Consider the following 12,199-nt stretch of genomic DNA (forward strand, 5'->3'; position numbering starts at 1 on the left):
GAGTGTACAGAACAGTAGCCATCAAATAGAGCTCTGTACTATAGATGTGTGTGTAACCTGCATGTAGCAGAGCTGTGTACTGTGTTACATAGATGTATGTGTAACCTGCATGTAGCAGAGCTGTGTACTGTGTTACAGAGATGCATGTGTAACCTGCAGGTAGCAGATCTGTATGTGTAACCTGCAGGCAGCAGAGCTGTGTACTGTGTAGCAGATCTGTGTGTGTAACCTGCAGGTAGCAGAGCTGTGTACTGTGTTACAGAGATGTACGTGTAACCTGCATGTAGCAGAGCTGTGTACTGTGTTACAGAGATGTATGTGTAACCTGCAGGTGGCAGAGCTGTGTACTGTGTTACAGAGATGTATGTGTAACCTGCAGGTAGCAGATCTGTATGTGTAACCTGCAGGTAGCAGAGCTGTGTACTGTGTAGCAGATCTGTATGTGTAACCTGCAGGTAGCAGAGCTGTGTACTGTGTTACAGAGATGTATGTGTAACCTGCATGTAGCAGAGCTGTGTACTGTGTTACAGAGATGTATGTGTAACCTGCAGGTAGCAGATCTGTATGTGTAACCTGCAGGTAGCAGAGCTGTGTACTGTGTAGCAGATCTGTATGTGTAACCTGCAGGTAGCAGAGCTGTGTACTGTGTAGTAGATCTGTATGTGTAACCTGCATGTAGCAGAGCTGTGTACTGTGTTACAGAGATGTATGTGTAACCTGCAGGTAGCAGAGCTGTGTACTGTGTAGCATATCTGTATGTGTAACCTGCAGGTAGCAGAGCTGTGCACTGTGTAGCAGATCTGTATGTGTAACCTGCATGTAGCAGAGCTGTGTACTGTGTAGCAGAGCTGTATGTGTAACCTGCATGTAGCAGAGCTGTGTGCTGTGTAGCAGTGCTGTATGTGTAACCTGCATGTAGCAGTGCTGTGTACTGTGTAGCAGAGCTGTATGTGTAACCTGCATGTAGCAGTGCTGTGTACTGTGTAGCAGAGCTGTATGTGTAACCTGCATGTAGCAGAGCTGTGTACTGTGTTACAGAGATGTATGTGTAACCTGCAGGTAGCAGAGCTGTGTACTGTGTAGCAGATCTGTATGTGTAACCTGCATGTAGCAGAGCTGTGTACTGTGTAGCAGAGCTGTATATGTAACCTGCATGTAGCAGAGCTGTGTACTGTGTAGCAGTGCTGTATGTGTAACCTGCATGTAGCAGAGCTTTGTACTGTGTAGCAGAGCTGTATGTGTAACCTGCAGATAGCAGAGCTGTGTACTGTGTAGCAGATCTGTATGTGTAACCTGCATGTAGCAGAGCTGTGTACTGTGTTACAGAGATGTATGTGTAACCTGCAGGTAGCAGACCTGTATGTGTAACCTGCAGGTAGCAGAGCTGTATACTGTGTAGCAGATCTGTATGTGTAACCTGCAGGTAGCAGAGCTGTGTACTGTGTAGTAGATCTGTATGTGTAACCTGCATGTAGCAGAGCTGTGTACTGTGTTACAGAGATGTATGTGTAACCTGCAGGTAGCAGAGCTGTGTACTGTGTAGCAGATCTGTATGTGTAACCTGCAGGTAGCAGAGCTGTGTACTGTGTAGCAGATCTGTATGTGTAACCTGCATGTAGCAGAGCTGTGTACTGTGTAGCAGAGCTGTATGTGTAACCTGCATGTAGCAGAGCTGTGTGCTGTGTAGCAGTGCTGTATGTGTAACCTGCATGTAGCAGTGCTGTGTACTGTGTAGCAGAGCTGTATGTGTAACCTGCATGTAGCAGTGCTGTGTACTGTGTAGCAGAGCTGTATGTGTAACCTGCATGTAGCAGAGCTGTGTACTGTGTTACAGAGATGTATGTGTAACCTGCAGGTAGCAGAGCTGTGTACTGTGTAGCAGATCTGTATGTGTAACCTGCATGTAGCAGAGCTGTGTACTGTGTAGCAGAGCTGTATATGTAACCTGCATGTAGCAGAGCTGTGTACTGTGTAGCAGTGCTGTATGTGTAACCTGCATGTAGCAGAGCTTTGTACTGTGTAGCAGAGCTGTATGTGTAACCTGCAGGTAGCAGAGCTGTGTACTGTGTAGCAGAGCTGTATGTGTAACCTGCATGTAGCAGTGCTGTGTACTGTGTAGCAGAGCTGTATTTGTAACCTGAATGTAGCAGAGCTGTGTACTGTGTAGCAGAGCTGTATGTGTAATCTGCATGTATCAGAGCTGTTTGCTGTGTAGCGGAGCTGTATGTGTAACCTGCATGTAGCAGGCTGTGTACTGTGTTACAGGGATGTATGTGCAACCTGCATGTAGCAGTGCTGTGTACTGTGTTACAGAGATGTGTGTGTAACCGCATGTAGCAGAGCTTTTTACTGTGTAACAGAGATGTGTGTGTAACCTGGGAACTATAAAAAAGTGTAAAATAAAACATAAAAATTCAGATCACCCCCCTTTGCCCAAAATGAAAATAAAAGAACTAAAAAAATACACATCATGGGTGTCGCAATGTGTAAAAACACCCATTGTATAAAAATATATTCCCCATACGGCAAACGGCAAAACAGAAGAAAAAAAAGAGTCCAAATGTCCGATTCGCCGTTTTTGGTCGCTTCATTTGCTACAAAAATGTAAATAAAAAGTGATCAAAAAGTCTTAAACACCCCAGAATGGTATCAGTGAAAAGTTCAGATTGCCCCGCAAAAAATGAGCCCCCATCCAGCGCCGTACACATAATTTCCAAAAAGTTATAGAGCTCAAAATATGACGACAAAAAAAAAAATCTGATTCTGTAAATCTCCTGTCACTCCGAGTTACTCAGAATTGGTAACCCTAATTAATAAATACATGCAACATGAATGCATATATGCCGCTTCACACAGATCACAAGTGTTAGGCCTCTTGCACATGAACGTTGTTGGTCCATTCCGTGCATTGGGGACAGCAATTTGCAGTCCCCAATGCACGGGCAACGTGCGTGCAGCAGCCGGGACAGATCCAGACCCATTCAACTTGAATAGGTCCGTGAATATGTTCTACTTTTCTGCTGTGCGGAGGCATGGCCAGAAACACCACGGAAGCACTCTGTAGTGCTTCTGTGGGGATCCGATCCGTGTTTCTGTTCCGTTCAAGTGAATGGGTCGACATCACGGATGCGGGATGCACACGGCTGGTGCCCTGTGTATTGCGGAACCGCAGTATGTGGTCCACAATACGACCACAGTCACACAGCGGCCATGTGCAAGAGGCCTTACAAAGATGGGATTTATGGTGCACATCCTCTTGTGCTTCCCATATTCCACAGATTTATATCACACAGCTACTTACAGTTGTGCTGATAAGTTTACATACCCTTGCAGAATTTATGATTTCTTAAAGGGGTATTCTCATCTTCCCTTTTTCATACTTACCTTCCTTGAGCGTGACGTTCACTTCCTGTATTCTTCTCCCGGCCGGGCCGCGCTTGCGCAGAAGACTGAAGATTCTCTCCCGGCCGGGCCGCGCAATGTCCTGAACGCGCACAGCGCCGCGCATGTGCCATGGTGACTTATTCCTGGCCTGTATAGTACAGAGTCGGCGTGCGCATTCGCGGCTCTGTACTATACTGGCCAGGAAGAAGTCATCATGGCGCATGCGCGGCTGCATGCGCGTTAGGACATTGCGCGGCCCAGCCGGGAGAGAATTTTCCGTCTTCTGCGCAAGCGTGGCCCGGCTGGATTCGACAGGAGAGGTGGCCGTGACCAGGGGAGACCAAAGACAACATCAGGTAAGAGGGGACTTATTTTCTAAAAAAGGATGGGAATTGGGTAATAAAATGTATTTAGAAAAATTATCACTGTCAAATCATTAACAGATGTAACCGTGATCATTAAGATGAGGATACCCCTTTAACCATTGTTCAGAGAATATGAATGATACCACGGACACTTCTCTCTCGCTCATGGTTAGTGGTCGGCTGAAGCCATTTATGTCAAACAACGGTGTTTACTCTTTATAAATCATAATCGCAACACAAACTCCCCAAATGACCCTGATCAGAAGTTTACACGCCCCAGTTATTAATACCATGTATTGCCCCCTTTAGCATCAATGACAGCTTGAAGTCTTTTGTGGTAGTTGTGGATGAGGCTCTTTATTTTCTCAGATGGTAAAACTGCCCATTCTTCCTGTTGAAAAAAAAAAAGCAATTCCACCACAGTTTTACGTGATTTTTATTTACGACATTCGATGTGCGATAAAACTGACTGGTTACTTTTATTCTACAGGTCAGATCGAATCCGGCAATACCTTATATGTATAGTTTTTCTTGCGTTTTAATAGTGATAAAAAATTTAAAATATCCGATTTTTTTTTGTCGCCATATTTTGAGCCCCATAACTTTTTTGTAATTATGTGTACGGAGCTGGGTGGGGGCTCATTTTTTGCGGGGCAATCTAAACTTTTTACTGATACCATTCTGGGGTGTTTAAGACTTTTTGATCACTTTTTATTTACATTTTTGTAGCAAATGAAGTGACCAAAAACGGCGAATCGGACATTTGGACTCTTTTTTTTTTCTGTTTTGCTGTTTGCCGTATGGGGAATATATTTTTTATACAATGGGCGTTTTTACACATTGCGAAACCCATGATGTGTCTTTTATTTTAATTTTGGGAAAAGGGGGGTGATCTGAATATTTATGGGGGTTTTTTACACTTTTTTATAGTTCCCAGGTTACACACACATCTCTGTAACACAGTACACAGCTCTGCTACATGCGGTTAGACAAACTGCTCTATATACACAGTACACAGCTCTGCTACCTGCAGGTTGCACATACATCCCTGTAACACAGTACACAGCTCTGCTACATGCAGGTTACACATACAGCTCTGCTACACAGTACACAGCACTTCTACATGCAGGTTACACACACATCTCTGTAACACAGTACACAGCTCTGCTACATGCTGTTACACACACTGCTCTATATACACAGTACACAGCTCTGCTACATGCAGGTTACACACACATCTCTGTAACACAGTACACATCTCTGCTACACAGTACACAGCACTGCTACCTGCAGGTTGCACATACATCCCTGTAACACAGTACACAGCTCTGCTACATGCAGGTTACACATACAGCTCTGCTACACAGTTCACAGCTCTGCTACATGCAGGTTACACATACAGCTCTGCTACACAGTACACAGCCCTGCTACATGCAGGTTACACATACAGATCTGCTACACAGTACACAGCTCTGCTACCTGCAGGTTACACGTACATCTCTGTAACACAGCACACAGCTCTGCTACCTGCAGGTTACACATACAGATCTGCTAAACAGTACACAGCTCTGCTACCTGCAGGTTACACATACAGATCTGCTACCTGCAGGTTACACATACATCTCTGTAACACAGTACACAGCTCTGCTACATGCAGGTTACACATACATCTCTGTAACACAGTACACAGCTCTGCTACATGCAGGTTACACACACATCTCTAGTACAGAGCTCTATTTGATGGCTACTGTTCTGTACACTCTACCAGCTGCTGTGCACATCTGACCCCTCCCACACACGTGACTCGTCACATGGTCATGACGTCATCACAGGTCCTTTGCTTCTCCAGCAGCTAGCAGCTTCGTCAGGTGAAGAGTGTGTGTAGTAGGGCGTATTTTGAGTTAGGGAGAACGGAGTTTTGGCTGATGTCTGAGGGAGGACGGAGTTTTGGGTGACGGAGGACGGAGTTTTAGCTAATGTCTGAGGTCTGATGGAGTTTTGCCTGACGGAGGACGGAGTTTTGTCTGATGTCTGAGGTCTGATGGAGTTTTGGGTGACGGAGGACGGAGTTTTGTCTGATGTCTGAGGTCTGATGGAGTTTTGTCTGATGGAGGACGGAGTTTTGTCTGATGTCTGATGTCTGATGGAGTTTTGGGTGACGGAGGACGGAGTTTTGTCTGATGTCTGAGGTCTGATGGAGTTTTGTCTGATGGAGGACGGAGTTTTGTCTGATGTCTGATGGAGTTTTGGGTGACGGAGGACGGAGTTTTGTCTGATGTCTGAGGTCTGATGGAGTTTTGTCTGATGGAGGACGGAGTTTTGTCTGATGTCTGATGGAGTTTTGCCTGACGGAGGACGGAGTTTTGTCTGATGTCTGATGTCTGATGGAGTTTTGGGTGACGGAGGACGGAGTTTTGTCTGATGTCTGAGGTCTGATGGAGTTTTGTCTGATGGAGGACGGAGTTTTGTCTGATGTCTGATGGAGTTTTGCCTGACGGAGGACGGAGTTTTGTCTGATGTCTGAGGGCTGATGGAGTTTTGCCTGACGGAGGACGGAGTTTTGTCTGATGTCTGATGTCTGAGGTCTGATGGAGTTTTGGGTGACGGAGGACGGAGTTTTGTCTGATGTCTGATTGAGTTTTGGGTGACGGAGGACGGAGTTTTGTCTGATGTCTGAGGTCTGATGGAGTTTTGCCTGATGGAGGACGGAGTTTTGTCTGATGTCTGAGGTCTGATGGAGTTTTGGGTGACGGAGGACGGAGTTTTGTCTGATGTCTGAGGGCTGATGGAGTTTTGTCTGATGGAGGACGGAGTTTTGTCTGATGTCTGATGGAGTTTTGCCTGACGGAGGACGGAGTTTTGTCTGATGTCTGAGGGCTGATGGAGTTTTGCCTGACGGAGGATGGAGTTGTGGATGATGTCTGACGATGTCCTAATATGTATGCCGTAGGGGAGGGCTAAATGGCTTTTCTCAGTATTAGAAGTGATGGTCCTGATTGATGTGGGATTGACTGCGGTGGATCATCAGAATTATGATGCAGCAGTGCTCATTAAATATTTGCCTGCATTGCCTTGCTCCTGCTACACAGGGAAACGCAATATAACCCCATTTACCTCATTGAAGCTTTCCTGCACTTTCCTTTAAATTGGGTGGTTGGGAGCGCCATTGTTGAGGAGAAAGTTGAATTGGCCTCATTCCCCTTTTCTTTAGATCATTGGAGCACCCTGAGGTTGGATCTTGCCATCATAATTATAGCACACAGGATGGGATTACTTCTTTAACCCCTCAACAACATCTATAATGTTTGGACTTTTAATATGGCTCCTGAACGGACACCATAGTCGCTGGGATGCTGCTGTTTTACACAACAGACACCTGGAGGCAAAGTCCATGATCTATGATAACACCTATCACAGACTTTTAACCCCTTAGGTCCCATGATCAATTGCAACCACTGGATTTGAGGTCTTTCTCTGGGCTCAAGCAGCTCCCCCTCGCCAAGATCGATGGAACCATTCAGTTGCTATAGCAGCTTCAGGCCCTCTGATGGATGGAAGCCTATCATAGTGAAGTTCCTATGAAGCCCTACCTGTGGCATGGCTCTATAGGAATATAGTGAATGTCCCTTAGACTGCATTGGTAAGAATGCAGGCTATGGGAGAATCGATCAGATGGGCGCATGTTCACGTTTCCTAAGGGAACTTAAAAAATTGTAAAAAAAAAGCTTAAACTTTTTTAAAATATAAAAAAATAGAACAAAAATAGATATAAAAAATCATTCATCAATAAATTTGAAAAAAAAGTGTTCAAAAAGTGATAGACACCTCAAGATAGTATTAATAAAAACTACTGATTGCACCACAAAAAGTGAGTCCTCACACAACTCCGAAAAACCTATGAGGGTTAGAATATGATGATGCAAAGAAAAAAAATATTTTTTTCCAAAGTTTAAATTTTTTTTAAGTATTAAAACACAGGAAAAACTACATAACATGTGGTGTCACTATAATCCTATTGACCCAGAATATAAAGATAACACATTAGTTTTACTACATAGGGAACACCATGACAACAAAACCCATAAACTATGTCCAGATTTTTTTTTTCCATGTGTGTGGAAAATGTGTGTCCTGCAAAAAAAAAAAAAGCCAGTTGACTTTGTATATATCAAAGCTTAAAAATGTATGGCTCCGAGAAGGCAGGGGGTAAAAAACAAAAACAAAAAAAGGGAAAATCGCTCTGTCAGGATGGGTGTACAGGCTGCTATGTCCATGCTAACTGTTCAAAAAATGTTTGCTTGAACCCTTCTCTTAGGGATTTGAGATTGCATATGACATCATCAGTGATTTTCCTCATGTAAACTTCGACAAAGAAAACATGGCTAAAGGTATCCATCTAAAAATATATATTTTATTTTACTAATTTTATCCAGCTGTTGTCATGTCCCAGATTCTCATTAGGGCTAGCAACTCTTTCTTATCTGAGTCCTACATGCATGACTTTTGTCTCCACCTCAAAAATCTTCTTCCGAGCAGAAACCTAATGAACCCCATTATAGTCTATGGGGGCCATAGGCTTCTTTCGGCTCAGTTATGTGCCGAATCCGCCCTTTCCATCCGAATGAAAAGGCTGAACGCTGATGTGAACTCAACCTAAATAGTTTTTTTGCAGCAGTAACTCATCCGCTCCCTTTATCCATAGTCTTAGGGTTTGGCAACAAGGTGACATGTGTCGCACTACATGAAAGTTGTGCGACATTTTATATAATGATTGTCAATGGTGGTGTAATGCGACACATGACATCCTGCGAATACGACAGTCGTTTGACTTCCCTCCATTGACTGCAATGTAAATTGTGTGCAACTCACCTAAGATTTGGCTGTGTTTTCAGTTTACTTTATGATAAAATCAGAACTACCATGAATATGTATAAATACTAGTCGGTTTAGTCATAAAATATTGTTATAGTAAAAAATGTAATTCCTCATAACTCGACATATCCCAAGAAAAGTGCTCCAAGATGACTGATTTGGGGAATTTGATTTTGAGACAGAGCCTGTCGGGAGTTGTTAACTCTATGTGTGTCTATCTGTGGTCACCTAGTGTTCGTAATGTAAATTTCAGCCTGATTAAGATTTTGACAGCATGTCATGATGATGTATTGAATTATAGTGTGAGAAACTGGAGCTTTTGGGGGGTACTATCTCTCCTTGGGGAGAGCGCCTTAATTGGCCTGAGGAGACTTATAAGCCATACATTCTCCTCTGGAATTCTGGGAAGAAAGGGATGCAAATGAGCTATAACAAGCTCTGCCTTGAATGCCACCAGATGTAAGGTGGCTATCCTGTAAGTGAATGTTCAACCCTTTAAATAGTCCTTGAGACATGACTCGGATATTAAATAAGCCAGCCTCTCATCTGCATACAGCTGTTTCAGGGTGATTAACCCTCATCAGTGCGGAGCAGAGAGTACTGGCTTAACTGGCTTAGAGTCCAAGTCTGAACTGTTAATAAAAATTGCAAAACGGGAAAGGGTAGATACGTACATCATTCTGTACAATGTTCATATTGTTATAGAGAATATAATAACACCACCAGAGCATGTCAAGCCGTCTAACTATACAGTTTGCAAATAAATCTAGGCACCTAAGAGGCAAATTAACAATGTCTTGTGACACTATATCCATCAACAGAAGGATGTTGACTTTCTTTGTTCATGCAAGGACACGTTGAACTTGAATAACAATATAATTTCAACCCCGTGACCTGTTATTTTTTATTATTTTTTTTGTATTGCAGCTGGTATCAGCATTTACTGGCCATCCTCATTTTACCTCAATGTGCACACCAACAAAGGCCTCTATTTACAGGTGCAACTTACGCCAGTCATGCAATTATATGTTGTTCTGGACCCGTCTTACAAGGGGAAAATGTGTGGTAATTTTCATCTCTTACTTTAAAATATGACACTTTATATTCTACAGTGATAACTAAGTGAGGCGAGATAAGACAGCAAATGCTGAGCTTAATGTATGAAGGTGTCACAAAACTTTTGATATTGGTCGTCTAATGAGGAGTAATAAATGTGAAACCTATTTTTCCTATTTGCAGCAATATATCAGAATTGTTGTAAGATATAAATTTGACCAAATTTATCAAAATGGCGCACACGATATGATACATTTGGCAAAACTCATGCCCTCATGACTGGAGTATTTTAATCCAATATTTAGATTAAATATAACTAAGGACAGGCACACTTTATTAGGAGAAATCCAGAGAGATTGTATTTATGCCATTCAAACTCTAATTTATTAGTTAATAGACAAATTAAAATATTCTAAAATACACAAAATATAAAAAAAATATTACAATTATATAGATGAATTGTAGTTCATGATGAATACCATACATATGCCTCTCTGTCTATTGTGCGGCTACCAGCTTACCGTATTTCTTTTCACTTCCTACACAGTAAACAAGAGACTATTTATATATTCTCTATCTACTACATATACGGTATTTTCCCTTAATAAATTCAACCTCTATCAATTACCATCTTTTCAGAGAAGTAAACATGGGCATATGATATATAGGATAAAAATGAGCTGAAATAAACATACAATCCCAATAAATGTTTGGTATAAATTAATACTCAGATGGCTGTATAGTTCACTTATTATTCTGGTGCACTGATATAAGTCAACAAATGTTTCGTATTAATTAGTATATCACTAAATAGTGTTCTGATATTTGAGAAATTACGTAAAGACCAGCAAATTGCGTTTATAAATGAGTTGTCCAATCGCAAACTGATACAAAGTATCTATTAGAATTGTTTGCTGGCTTGTCAGTGAATAAATATGAAACATTTGCTGACTTATATCAGTGCACCAGGATTATAAGTGAACTATACAGTGTGAGGCAGTGACAGAAGTCAATTATGATGGGAAATACTGTTTGTGTCACCCAGGATGCTGCAGGAAGCATTCTAAAAGAGGTTTTGTTTGCACCGGGAATGTGTCACCAAGGTGCCCGGCCTTGGTGGAGTAAAGGCCCCTAAATTAGGTGTTCACTAAGGTGGTTGGTGGACACCATGATAGATAGCATAGCTGGTTCCAGCTTGTCCGGATCAGACTTTTTCTGTGAGCAGGCAATGTGCTGTGTGGGTGCCTGTTCCCCATGCTCCAGTCCGGGACTTAGGGCATGCTCATGTCCAGGGATTCTATTTAATCCTGCTGCTGGACTTAGGTGTGTCTCAGCCTGGGGAAGAAGGCAGACAGTGTGAGTTAACACTGTCAGTGTGTGCTGTGTTTGTTGGACCCGGCTGTGATCCGGATTTATCAGCTGTACGTATTTGAACAAGCCTAAATAAAGAAGACTTTGATGAACTTTGCGGTGTCCCTGCCTTTCCACACTGGTCAAGCGAGTACGGTTCCTTACATTTGGTGGAGGATGAGGGCAAGTAACCAGTGAGGCAAACACAAGAGTGCATGTCCCTGATAAAGCCAGGTAAGTTTCGCCCTAAGCCAGTGGATCAAATGGAGGCAATATTACAGCAGCTGGTGCTGCTAATGCCCAACAAGCTGAGTGCAATGCACAACAGCAAGCAGTGAATGCCCAACAACAACAGACTAACAGCCTGTTGATTCAACAGATTGCGGCCCTGCGGTGACCCCGTTTCCGTCTGCCGCCTGGGATAAAGTCTGGTCAGCGCTGAGGAAAATGAGTCCGGAGGACAACAGGGAGGCCTTGCTCATGGTATTTGAAAGAACGGCTGAGCAGGAAAACCTGCTGTCTGACCAGTGGGCTGAGGTGGTGGCACCGTTCCTGGTAGGAGATGCCCAGAAAGTCTACTTTGACCTTAGCCGTGAGGACGCACAGGACTATGAGAAACTTAAAGGTGAGGTATTGGCTCGGATGGGGGTTAACATTTATGTGTGGGTGCAAAGGGTGTACCAGTGGGCCTTTTCAGAGTCCCGACCTGCCAGGTCTCAGGCATATAACTTGTTACACCTGGTGAAGAAGTGGCTCCAGCCTGAGACCTTGAGCCCCGCCCAAATTATTGAGAGGGTGGTAGTTGACCGTTTTGTGAGCACACTGCCGGTGGCCATACAGCGATGGGTGGGTCAAGGAGACCCCGGAAACCTTGACCAATTGGTTAACTTGGTCGAGTGGTATATGGTGACCCAGGACTTGATGCGGGGCTCTGCTCAGATGAGGGAGACATGCCAGCCCCCATGGGCTCAAGGCCACTGTGATTCGGTGCTGGCACTGCCAAGGCACGGGACATGTGGCTTCTAACTGCCCTTTGACTTCTGAACCCATGGACTGCGGGTTTGCTCACCAGTCCTCATTCTATGCCCAACTGGTATGTATCGCTGACTTCCTGGTGGTCGGCGATACGACTCCCTTGTGTCAGGTCTCTGTTAACGCGTACCAGGTCAAGG

The sequence above is a fragment of the Bufo gargarizans genome, chromosome 10 (genome assembly GCF_014858855.1).
Source record: "Bufo gargarizans isolate SCDJY-AF-19 chromosome 10, ASM1485885v1, whole genome shotgun sequence".
Lineage (NCBI taxonomy): Eukaryota > Metazoa > Chordata > Amphibia > Anura > Bufonidae > Bufo > Bufo gargarizans.